General features: G+C 42.0%; 1 protein-coding gene across 8 annotated transcripts in view; it reads right to left on the reverse strand.

Annotated features, from left to right (window-relative positions):
* LOC310692640 (ankyrin repeat and fibronectin type-III domain-containing protein 1-like) overlaps nt 1–13509 on the reverse strand; it is a 346685-nt gene that overhangs the window by 81277 nt on the left and 251899 nt on the right. Inside the window, exon 1 of one of the 8 annotated variants that reach the window (XM_083473613.1) lies at nt 4240–4543. The exons of 6 other annotated variants lie outside the window; for them this stretch is intronic. The gene's annotated coding sequence lies outside the window, so the exon portion shown is untranslated. Of the gene's footprint in view, nt 1–4239; nt 4544–13509 lie in introns of those variants that run through there. One more of the 8 variants, XM_083473614.1, reaches the window with a different exon arrangement.

Genomic DNA, 13509 nt, shown 5'->3' on the forward strand with positions numbered 1-13509 from the left:
GGCAACATGTGCTTCTCTCCCCCTTTGTTAACATTCAGAACAAATTTTAAAACATTCCTGTTCACCCAGGCATTTGATTGCTGAAATATACTGTCCCTAGTAACCTTAAACTTATTACCTATGAGAATATTTAATATTTATTTATTTATTTATTTATTAAAAATCTGTACACTGCTTGATTGTTAAAAACTTCAAAGCAGATTTCAAAAAGGTGAAACAATAAAATCAAGAAAAAGTTATGCCCATACTTAGAAGCATGCACAAGTTAAAATACTAAACCAGATAAAAATTACCTCAATTTTCATCTGGGTAGACTTATCGAAACACAAATGTTTTTAGGAGGCGAGAAGAGTATAGAGACGGTGCCTGCTTTATATCAATAGGCAAGGAGTTCCAAAGTGTAGGTGCTGTCACACTAAATTACTGGGTTCATACAAATGCAAAACGTGTATTATGTGGCACCTCTTGTAGTGCCAATTCTGCCAATGGAAGCGGTTGAGTGGGCACATGTGGGGTAAGATGATCTCATAGGTACACGAGTCTCAAGTTGGTAAGTGCTTTATATGCTAATACTGTAGTAACACCCTGAACCTGGCCTGGTAGCAAATCAGCAACCAGTGCAGATCTCTAAGCGCAGGTGTTATGCTGACAAGGCCTCACTCCTGTCAGCAATCATGCTGCAGCATTCTGCACTAACTGCAGCTTCTAGTTCAAGCACGAAGGAAGCCCCACATAGAGAGCATTGCAGTATTCTAGTCTTGAATACCAGTGCCTCAACTGTTGTGACAAGGCTCCCCCTATCCAGGAATGGTCATAGCTGTCAAACCAGTCATAGTTGTTAAAATGCTCTCACTACCCGAACCTTCAGTGACAGCTGAATCTAGAAGTACCCTCAGACTACAAACTTGTTCATTCAGGAGGAGTGCAACCACATCCAGGGTAGGCAACTGACCAATTTCTCAGACAAGACAGCTTCTCACCCACAATGCCTCCGTCTTGCCAGGGTTCAAGCTCAGCTTGTTTTTCCTAATTTTGTTTTGTTTTGTTTTAAAAAATGTGTATTCTTGGGCTGTTTTATTGTGTGCCACCCTGGACTCCTTTGGGAGGAAGAATGGTATAGAATTTTTAAGGACTGAATCGATAAAAAATACATAAAACACAGATCTCTTTAGCTCAGCTACATCATGTGCATTCAAACCATGCCTTTCTCCCTTTAAAATTATACCGAGGAGGGCCTGTTAGTAAGCTGTGGCCATTTATTTACAAAGAGTTTTGTATAGTTTCAGTAACCTTACACTGTAACTGACATTTCACTTGCTTCAGATTATTTATTCTGCTTCTGCGAGTCACAGATAGCAGAAAGGGGCAATACAATGCAGTGAATTTACACTCCTGGCCACTGGAAATATCGTTCAGTAGTTCCTCCAGCTTCTGACATTTCACCATGCATTGCTCATGCATTCTGAAGCAAACCTTAAGGACTAGAAAGCCCCACACTGCTTTAAAACAAAAGCCTAACTTTCAGAAAGCCAAATTCTACAATCAGTTCCACATTGTGCAGCTTTTCTGTGCTCCCACAGAATCAAAGCGTACACAAGCCCTGAATTCAGGTACCGGTAACTGGCTGACTTAAAGTTGCTCTGGAACAAACGTTCAGTTATGTGCCTCTATCAAATGGGGAAAGTAGCATTGTTATCTCTTAAGGAACATTCGTGTGTATCTGATACACCCTTTCAGCAAAACAAACGCACGAAATACTTTAGAACAATGTCCTACAAGTTGGTTGATGAGGTCAAATGTAACGAGTTTGTCAAGCTTCCTAACTACTTGTGAGCACAGCCAGTCCTAGGCAGAAATGTCCTCCTGAGATACATCAAAATATTGCCATGGATGTACAGTGCATGCTCAGGTAGCAGCTATGCAGGCACACCTTTTTTGCAGGTATGCCATTATAAGCATTAACATTTTTAAAGGACTCTTCTTTCAGGAAGGAAGTTCAGCTGAGAATTAGTTCCCTTTTCATTCAGCCTGAAGTAAGAATCTTGTGTAATGTGAAAACCCTATCCTCAGAAATCAAACCAATATATAATGATTTTTGCATTTCCCAGGGGCAAAACAACCATCACCTACCCTAGCTAACTATTAGTAAAGACATATGAAGCCCTGATAATTTTTCTTAATTTCAGTAAAGTTATCTTCAGCTTTCTTTGTAATTACTGTTTCACCTGAGCAGAATTCTCCTAATTGGCCTAAAATTTTGCTTTAGAATAAATTCAGTGGCAGTTTGGAAATTTTATTTTAAGAAAACTAGGTATCATTTGGAGCAAAAGAAAATAAAGCAGCTTTTCTATAACACCTTAAAAAGTAAAAGGAGCCAAGGCACCACAACCAAGAAGGCTGTGCTTCAGAATATCATTTCTGAATTAGGGCATGCATTATTATGGAGCAGCATGCAATCTCTGTCTAACCAAACATACCTAAAGATCATATTGTCTTAGTACTAGCAAGGGCTGGTCCATCATGCTGCATTTATTTTTCCTCTTGCTCATCTCTCAAAATAAGTCAACATATAGGCCCTAATATTCTCCTAATTCATATATGTAGAAGGCAATGGAAATTATCTCTCATATCCAGAGTTATAACACTTTTGATTTTATGAGGATGAACAGAGATTTATTATTTCAGAGTATCCTGTAGTTTTATCCAGCTGAAGTATCACAAATGGAAAATGAAATCTTCCACTCTAAGAAATCAGAGTTGTTATCCCCAAACACCAAGGAACCACAAGCCAGTTTCTTCCCATATTCCCACTCCAGGAATTTTTATATGTACATTATATTTAAGTTACTACCTTGGTACCGCTTCACTTCCAAAGTTATACAACACGTAAATCCATCACACAACGAAAACAGCTGTAAGGACTGATAACCCCTTTTATTACAAAAAAGCTAAGGAATCCAAACTCACAAAACTCACAATAAAATCACACTAATTGAACACATTCCTCTGGTGAAAGAACACATTAAAAATCCTACAGATGACATACCAGGGTCTATCATTAGGCTGCTCTATAAATCATGAATCGGCTAAAAAAAGGCTATGTGTCAGGAAGGTGACACACAGCAACTAGCCCATGAAGTTATGCATTCATCTTTGCCATTATTACATGTAAGCTTAAGTCATCTGTATGTAAAAGATGCACAAAGCAAGCCACTGTCATATACTTATACATGGACATCGTTCTGCACATAACACTACAGCTCTGGAGTTGCAATGTGCTTATGCAATGAAAACTGGAAGGATCAGGATGCATGAATGTAATTCTTAGAGTAGACTATAAGTCCCAAGGGTGGGCTTATGTACTTATAAAGGAGTTTTGAGAAGTGCACATGCAACAAGCAAATTCTGAAGGACCTCTCTACTGCCTGTACTCAAAAAATATAGTCCTTTTTAGGCATGAGGGGTACCTACAGCACATACACCTCTATCTAAAGCACTTAGCAATCTACATGACAGTAATACTAAGAGACAAATTGCTGAGGGTGCTGCTGACTGCATTCATCACCAGCCCAGTGGAACCTTGCTTACCATGGCTTGTAGATGTAAATCAGGAGTAGCCATTGTGGTGCTCTCCAGATGTTGTTGGACTGCAACTCCAAACAGCTTCAGTCAACATGGCTAATAGTCAGGAATGAGGGAGTTGTAGCCCAACATCATCTGGAGTGCATCACATTGGTTACGCCTGACATAGATGGATGCAGACAATAATATCAAGTTGCTGAAACACAGCCATATGGATCAGAAGCCTTTTGGGTGGGTGAATTGAAATTCTTCAGGATTTGTACAGGAAATTAGTTAACTGAATGCAAAGATGCTATCCCCCCTTCAAATCAACCTATCAAGAAACAAACACAATGTAAATTTATCTAAGCTAGAACCCTGTCACACAACTGGATGGCCAGGAGTGGCATCATACATGCACATATCTAAGTAGTAAGACAAACTGCAGGTAAATCACAATATTCTGTCCCTCATCCATAAGCTAACGTGCTCAGAGCTTTGGTGGGTTGGAAGTGGGGTGGGAAAGAGAATCAACCAATCAACATCCTGGGGAATGAGACCCCTTGCCAACTGGCTGCACCATCAGTTAGGAAAGAGTGCCAAAAATATGGCTAGAATGAGTGTCACTTTAGCTTTCCTCCCTAGGTCCCCCACTGGTACTGCTGCTTTCTCACTCACCTGCTAAATACTTGGGGCTTGTTCTTTATCTGATGCCTCCTGCTCAGGATGATGAATTCACTTCAGGAAATAATTTGAAACACCTTCTCTCCAAGATGCACACATGCACACGTTCCATCATAGACAATAACCTAAAATGAACTACTGCTGGCCAAAATTCCCATTCAGGGGCTGCCAGTTTTCCCTAACAGCCTATTCTGGCTACATTTCAACCCCACCCACCAAAACAAGACCTTCCTCTTCATTTGCCACCCTTATTTTCCTCTCCCATCACCTTAATTCTCTTCTCTCTCTCTCTCTTCTTTCTCCGCTTGTCGTTTCCCCCCCAATCTTGTTTCTATAGAAACGAGATTAGCAGAGGGGGAAATAAAACAGCCCCATGTGACTCAGATTCCAACACTAAAGAATCTCTCTCTCTCTCTCTCTCTCTCTCTCTCTCTTTCTCTCTCTCTCTCTCTCTCTCACACACACACACACACACTGGTGTTTTACATAACAAGTCATTGTACAGGGATTTTAAAAAAGAGGGTGGTGGTGGTGAGAGAAAGAGGCAGCAGGGAGTTGTAGAGTCAACAGCAACCCATACTTCATCATTTCAGGATGGGTCTGTAAGGTAAAAGCAGCTACATCTTAACTTCTCAAACAATTTCAATATCATTCAAATGAAGCTACAATCCAGTTTTGCTTAAATTATCAACTAAATCAATCCCATTCCCTGATGTGATGTACTGGGAGTGTAAACTGTCTCACTCATTTGCAGGTCCTGCACACCAGTGCCCTAGTCTCAGCTTCTATATTTTGTTGTGCAACTGTGAGAAACAATCAGGGGAGGGGACATGTGTTGGGAGGGAGACACAGAGAGGGCAACATGGGCCAACTAAAGAGACTTGGTGGACCATATGTGGACCAGCTTACTGGGTAACATGGCTATAACCCATTATCACTAGAGATAACTTGAAGCTATTCAGTTTCTTAACATTTTCCTAGCTATGAAGACTAGTTACTAATCATTGGCTCATAGATTTTACAAGTGGGAAAAGTTGGTAGAAAACTGAGGTAATAAACTACATACGATTTTAAGTGTCTTTCCACCCACCCATTTATGTGTGGGTTACATTATGCCCCCCCATAAGCAAAAATTGTGTAAGGGAGGAACACTTTCTAAACACCTTTTAAACACCCCCCTCTGCTGCTCTCTTTCTCCCACTCTCTCTCCAATCCGGACCAAAAATACTGTATCTAAAAATATTCACAACTAGAATTGAAGTTCATGGGCTGGCTGGAGCATGCACAGAAAAGTGGCTGCTGCTGCTGCTGCTGCTGTGCTACCACATGCATCAGCTGTTAGGTGGAGAGGCTGAGCAGCCTAAACAAAGCCCTGCTCTACCTCTGGTCTCTTTGGAATTACCTCCACCCACTCTTTGGGCTCCTGGGAGGTTCTCCTTGTGAGTCACGAGGACTCTCCAACTATCTCCTGTAATTTCCTGTTTTGAATATATCTATTTATTTCCCGGCACCGTGTATATACATGGCCACGCGAGAGTCAATCACGTGTAAGTGGGGTGCCTGTATTATATACCCTCCAAGTGTCCTGGTTTTCCAAGAACAAGTCCTGGAATTACAAAAGCCATCCTGGCTTCTGATACCATTGCCTCTCCATGGCTGCCACTGCCGGTAGGAAATGCTCTGCCTGGAGGTGGGGTGGGGGGATATTTCCAGGTTTTTGAAAGTCTAGGTACAAGTGTTGACTGTGATAACCCCTTTTTATATGCTTGTTGACACTCTCAGAGAACTCTTAGTGAGATGGGATTTACCCTTGTAGAAGCCATGTTGGTTCTGCTTCAGTGAGACATGGTGTATCTAGAAACATTACCTGTTTGTTCGAACTGGAATATGCATTGACCTTGTCTATATGAGGACAATTGAAATCACCCATTACTACCACACTTCTTTCTTTGGATGCCACCTTGATTTCATTGTTCATGTCAATATCACCCATTTTCAATCTCGTTATCACCGTGGGTGTTTTGGTCAGGGAGGGGTGATAGTAAGTCCCCAGTACTAAATTTCACTGTAGACACAAGCCAAAGTAATTCTGCCCCATTTGGGATTTCTAACTTGTTGAGCTCTATTTCCTCTTTGATGTATGGAGCCATAACACTTCCCTTATAACCTTCTGTGTCCTTCCTATAGAGTATGTATCCAGAGAGAACTGTCTCCCACTGGTTTTCTCCATTCCCTCGAGCTTCTGTTCCACCCACTATATCTATGCTTTCCTCTAAGATCAAGCACTCTAGCTCACTTACTTTGGCTCAGAGGTTTTATGTATAGAAACACCCATACTTGTTAACTCTCTCCAAAAGTATTTGGCACATGTGTTTGACCCTACAGTACTTTGGCCTCTTTGAATCTCTATAGCTAGACTCCATGGGTCGGTCCCCCTCCCCTGGATGCTTGCAGGCTCACTGTGGATAGGCCCGCAAGCCATGTGCTTTTATTTCTACTGTGCACCTGTGGCACTAGTGCATACTTACATCAAACAAATCTGATCCTTACAATTTATGTTGAGCTCAGACAGCACTTCCCTGCCTTCAGATCTGTTTGCACATGTCTCTATTCATTGCATTGTAATGCTTGCCATATAGCATGACAAATTGAGATTAAACTGTATCTACACCAATGCATTCACTATGCTATTAACCTGTAAATCAGTGGTTTTAGGAATCTGTAACACAGAATCAGAGAGTTGGAAGGGGACTTGGAAGTTACCGTATTTTTCGCCCTATAGGACACACTTTTTCCCCTCCAAAAATGAAGGGGAAATGTGTGTGCGTCCTATGGGGCGAATGCAGGCTTTCGCTGAAGCCTGGAGAGCGAGAGGGGTCGGTGCGCACCGACCCCTCTTGTTCTCCAGGCTTCAGGAGAGCCCCGTCGCCAGCCCCGCAAACTCGGGGGACAGTGGGAGGCGCAGCGCGCCTTTCCCGCTGTCCCCTGACTTGGCTAGAAGGCTGGCGGGGGGGGAGCCTGCTCCTCCCCGTCGCCAGCCCCGCAAACTCGGGGGACAGCGGGAGAGGCGCAGCGTGCCTTTCCCACTGTCCCCCGACTTGGCTAGAAGGCTGGGGGGGAGAAGCCTGCTCCTCCCCGTCGCCAGCCCCGCAAACTCGGGGGACAGCGGGAGGCGCAGCGTGCCTTTCCCGCTGTCCCCCGACTTGGCTAGAAGGCTGGCGGAGGGCTTTCCCCTCCTCCAGCCCAGCAAGCTCCCAGAGCGATGCCAAAGCTGCACGCAGCTTCCACATGGCTCTGGGTCCCGTTCTGGGGGCTGGGGGAGGGGGAAGCTCCGCTTTCCCCTCCTCCAGCCCTGCAAGCTCCCAGAGCGATGCCAAAGCTGCACGCAGCTTCGGCATTGCTCTGGGTCCTGTTCTGGGGGCTGGGGGAGGGGGAAGCTCCGCTTTCCCCGCCCCTAGCCCCACAAGCTCCCAGAGCGATGCCAAAGCTGCCAAAGCCCGAGCTTCCCCAGCCCCGCGCCTGGGGGGGGGATAATTTTTTTCCTTTATTCCCCCCCCCAAAAAATCTAGGTGCGTCCTATGTGCCGGTGCGTCCTATAGGGCGAAAAATACGGTATCTGATTATCATCATGCAATGCAGGACCCAACTACAGCATTAGTATGTTTTCTCCTCTCTCCCATATGGATGCTCATTAGACACAGTTATGTTATGTGCATAGGACTTGATAGACAGTGACTTGTCTAAGTAATAACACTTAGAGAATTTACAGCTGAGATTATATTTCATCACTCCCAGATGACAATCTTAACCAATATACTACCTTCACTTTAAATACTTGGCATCTGAAAGAAGTTCTGATGAAACTGTGACTGAGAGCGATGGAGAAGTCACCGCGCATTACCAAATACTGAGCATACTAAAGTTTTCTGCCAACATGCATAGCCAATGTGATGGGCCCATCCTGAAAGCTCCTTAGAGAAGTAGGAAGCAGCAAAAACAGTTAGTGTAAAATAGTAGTAGCATCAGCTTCTTCTGCAGATCCTCCACCAGAAACATAAATTTCATTTTCACAAAAAGAATGGCAGAAATTGGTCTAGTGCAGAGAATACTGAGGATAAATGTACAAGATGCTGGATCAAACAGGTTTTGAGCCAAAATTTGTGTTGGCTTATCTGTGTGTAGCAGAGAGGATTGTTCTGCGTATGGGGTGAACTTGAAAGAGTGCATTTTGGAAGAGAATGTTGTTTAAGCTTCACAGTTCTATTTCAATTTTTGCAAATATCAGCACCAACCCTAATTTGAGATGGGCTAAAAATGTAAAGGTAAAGGACCCCTGGATGGTTAAGTCTAGTCAAAGGCAACTATGGGGTGCAGCACTTATCTCGCTTTTCAGGGAGGTAGCCCATGTTTGTCCACAGACAGCTTTCCGGGTTATGTGGCCAGCATGACTAAATTGCTTCTGAACTACTTCTGGCGAAACAGAACAGTGTGACGGAAGCCAAAGTGCATGGAAACGCATTTACCCACCGCAGCGGTACCTATTTATCCACTTGCACTAGTATACTTTTGAACTGATAAATTAGCTGGAGCTTGAACAGAGCAATGGGAGCTCACCCCGTCACACAGATTCAAACTGCCGACCTTCTGATTGGCAAGCCCAAGAGGCTCAGTGGTTTAGACCACAGCACCACCCGTGTCCCTGGATTAGAGATGGGAAATATTTTTGAAGATATATGGAAAATTCACTGTGGACAACGTGAATCAAAACTTCATAATGTATAACTAGAATACACTGCAATGCAGACACCCCTTCAGCGTTCCAGAAACAGCAGGAGTTAGATGTTGCAAGAATACACACAGGTACTGCACCTGGTGTAGCCAGGTAATTTTAAACTGTGAACTTACTGGACTTATGGGCATGTATTTCTCTTCTCCACCATCCCAATACTATGTTTTACAACTGCTTCTATATTCCTCATGCAAAGGGACAAAAATGCTTGCTAATCCCAATTTTAAAAGGAACAAATAGGGCTGCAATACATCCAGATTTTCCCAGATATTATCGGGATTTCAAAGGTGGAATTGATATCCAGGGGGAATTTCCAAAAGGTGGCACTTTGTCCTGGATCTTAGGCAAGTCAAACAAAAAATCACTTGGGGGGGGCATTTTTGGGGTGTCCTGGTTTTTACTTTTTCTCATTTTAAATTCCCTTAAACTCATTTAAAATCACTTTGAATGGGCTCTGCCCTGATGGTAAACACATTTACTGTATTTTGAAATAAGCACCATTTTTATGTAGAAAATGTTTTGGGTTTTTTAAAAGAGGAAATAATAAAATGAGCTGAGCATCTGTAACAGTCTATATGCCTGGGTGCCTGGCCCCTGGATAATAAGGAATAAAGAATACAGTGATGATCAGCATCAGGCCCATTGGCTAGGCACTGATACTGGGCATTTTTGCCCCTGCACATATTTTCTACCACTCTCTAGCTAGTCATTTGAGGAGCTGTGGACTTCAGTCCCAAGGTCCAGCCCTACCTATCAGCAAAATTACTCTTTTAACAGAGAGTTACAATTAACAGCCCTGTGGATATGGTCTATTTTTAAGCGCAGGCACAGAATCCTAAAGCAGAGCCAAGGCGGGTAGGTTGCTGTGGGTTACCTTCATGGGGAACCTAACAAAGGTATTGGAGCAGTTCTTGAGACTTACTGGCAAGCTGGTTTTAACCAAGGGGGAAATTTGACTTTGATATGTGAAAATATGATGTCTTCTACTAAATCAGGCTCTTGTTAATTGTGTCTGCTCTGACACAATAGCAGCTTTACAAGGACGTAGGTAGAGAGGTCTTTCTCATGTCTCATCTTTTGGTTCCTTAAGTGCTGAGAACTGAAACTTGTGACCTTAAACATGCAAAGCAAGTTAAATGCAAAAAAGGATAGGAAATTGGCTTCCAAAGCAAGCTACACTTAAAAAACAAAAAACAGTTCAACCTGAAGCCAGCCCCAAAGTTCTAGCTAGTTTTGTAGTGCAAAAGTAATCATCATAATTTCTGGTGGTTTTGGAACAAAATTTTGCAAACAAACATATATGAGAGTTTTTTTAATCAATATATGTAATATTTCATATAGTTGTAGGAAACAATGGCAGATTGTCATTCTGACACCAGAAAAAAGCAACCTAAACATCATGTTGCAGTTAAATTGGCTTTTAAAATGGGGACAGCCTTGGAAAACAAACAAGACAGAAATTTGTGATGTGAATATGAGTATTCCTGTTCATTTTTTTAATTTTATCTGAGATCAGATGAGTTGTACCCACTGCTGTCTAGAACACTCTGGAATGTTTAAAGGTTTGCACATTTCAGAGAAACAGAGGAATGTCGTGGGACTGACTGTAAGCTACTATTGTGTTGTTGCCAGCTCCGTTTTCTCATTGTTGAGGAAATATGTTTGTATCTACCCATTTAACAGAAAGCTAACCAAACAGCTCTATGAAGACAACCTTTTACAAAGGTTTCTCTCGCTGATAATTGGAACATCAAGATATAGCCCATGGTGCCAGGTTGAAAAATATAACACCTTTAACAACACTGAATGCTAAAAAAATAGGAAAGATGTAGAATACTAGCGTTTCCTGAATTACAGGCGGCTCCCCACTCACGCAGGGGTTACGTTCCGGCGCCCCACGCACATAAGTGAAAATCGTGTAAGCGGGGAGCACCTTCTTAACACCTTTTAAATGCCCTTTCTGCCACTCTCCCTCCAGTCCAGACCAAAATACTGTATCTAAAAATATCCACATCTAAAACTGAAGCTCTGGGGCTGGCTGGAGGCTGGAGGATGTATGGAAAAGCAGCTGCTGCTTCTGTGCTACAGCATGCACCAGCTGTTAGGCGGGGAGGTTGAGCAGCCTAAACAAAGCGCCCTGCGCCTCCAGTCTCTTCTCTGCCTTCACTGAAGTTCTCTTTGGGCTCCTGAGAGGGTCTCTTCAAGAGCTATGAAGATTCTCCAGCTCTCTTCCTCAATTTCCTGGTATGAACTAAATTATTTAATTATTTCCTGGTGCTGCATGTATATGTGGCCACACATGAGTCAATTGCACACAAGTGGGAGCTGTATTGCTGGACCACTGTTTACCACCTAGACTCTGCCAGAAGGTACCTGAGCACCAAACTTTTTGCCATCTTTTTGCTGCCCTATTTGTCCATATTGCTAAGGTTATTTCTCTTGTGACTACCCACCTTATTTCTGCCTGCAGGAGAACACAGAGAAGCACCTCTGGTGGTTATCTCAGGACATGGGTAAACAAAGCAAGTAAAATAGTTGAAAGCTGACATGTGTTGTAAGCAGCTTTTTAGCTTATTGCTCATTTTTATTGTTTCTAAATGCTTTAAAAATTGTTTTTAACAGCTTTTACCAATAGTTTCATTGTTTTATTCTTTTTGCAAACTGCTCTGAGGTAGTTGTTGTTTTAACACTCAAACAACTTTTACAACTTTTTAAACACACAAATGGTATATACATATGGGAAGAGAAATTTCCCTACATGCAGACTGAAGCAGTATAGTTCATTCTACCAGCTCAAGACTGCACCACCACAGAATCATTGCACTGCATGAGTAGATCTAACCTAGGAGACACAACTTGAAACATTAACACTAAGGTAGGAAAAGACGTTGGATCTGTACTTTGGCCCAGGATTTTGTACAATGCTTGAGAAACACAATAATGAAACTTATTCTTGCTTTGAAACATAAATCACTGTTGTCATTGTTTGAAACATAAATCACTGCTGTTGTTGTAAACATAAATTACCGTTATTATTGTTGTGAAGAAGAAGAAGAAGAAGAAGAAGAAGAAGAAGAAGAAGAAGAAGATTTATATACCTCACCCTTCCTCCCAAAGGATCCCAGGACAGCAAACACTAAAATGATAGAAACATTTTTTTAATAAACCAACAAAAATCTCAAGAGTTGCTAGGAAATAGCAACTCTGTGTCTTTCAGCCACAACGTCTTGTTAAATGAGAATGATTTTATATTTCTCCTGAAAATCAGTACTGAGGGAGGCAGACACATCTCACTAGAGAGGGCAGTCCACAAACAAGGAACTGCCACTAAAAAGACCATGTGACAGATCAACCCTAACCAGGCAGCCCCAACGGCAGTGTCATCAACAAGGCCTCACCTATTGATCATAGGGGTCCAAGATGATCGATCCTGGATGAAATGCAGGATGATGTGGGTTACAGAATGCAACAACTTGGCTGAAAGAAGAGTGGTATGCACTAGGAAATATAAATTAAATTATAGAAATAAAAATTATGTAGAACTCTCATATATGGAGACCATAGAGCAGCCAAATAAAGATAAGAGAAGTAGAAAACAGTGCCTGTTGGTGTAAATTTTCCACTTGGTACATTTTCTCAATTAACATGTCTATCCTGTTGAAGAATATATAGTCTGTTGTCAAGACCCTGTTTCTCAAGAAACATAAGAAGCAATGAGAAAGGATAGTGAGCCTGTTAGCTGCTATAGCAAGAAACCTGGAACCAACTGAATAACTGGCAACTCCAAAGAGTCCTAATGATTTAGCTCCATTCCCCATCTCCCCGGAATGCGCAACGTATGCTGCTTCCATTGTGTATGCTAGAGTTCATGCAAATGTGAGCCAGGAACGACTGGGCTGGACATAATGCACTGAACTTTAGAAAAAGAATAATTGTAGTTCAGACTTTTGGCCTTGTTAGGCATTTTTCTGAAGATCACTGCTCTTACCACCCCACCCCCTTGGCAGCACCATTTCCCCCTATAAACAGCAGCTAGAGAGAGATTGAACAACATACCAGGAAGATTCAATATTCTGCCAGATGATGTGGGTCCCTACTGAAATCAGTGGCAAAGTTAAAAAAGCAAAGCTAAAAAAGAATTTGCTCATATATTTCATTAATTACTGAATGACGTATTTTGTAAGTCATTATCTGTCATTCGCATGTTTATAACGGTGGAATTTGAGTTCCAGAATCAACAATGTACTGAGGAACACGGAATAACTATTATTTTTATTTTAAAAATATTTGTAAGCAGCATTTCTGGGTCATGTCTGGATTACTTTAATTAATTTATACCAAGTGACTGAAACACATACAACATCCTATAGAGGACAGTCAGAGAAGGAATACTTAATTATTCCATTCTGTATAATGGAGATTCTATTGCACATAGCATTTTGTTGCAAAATGGTTATATGTCAGAGTTATACTTG

This window comes from Podarcis liolepis (genome assembly GCF_965112155.1).
Source record: "Podarcis liolepis genome assembly, chromosome: 14".
Taxonomy (NCBI): Eukaryota; Metazoa; Chordata; class Lepidosauria; order Squamata; family Lacertidae; genus Podarcis; species Podarcis liolepis.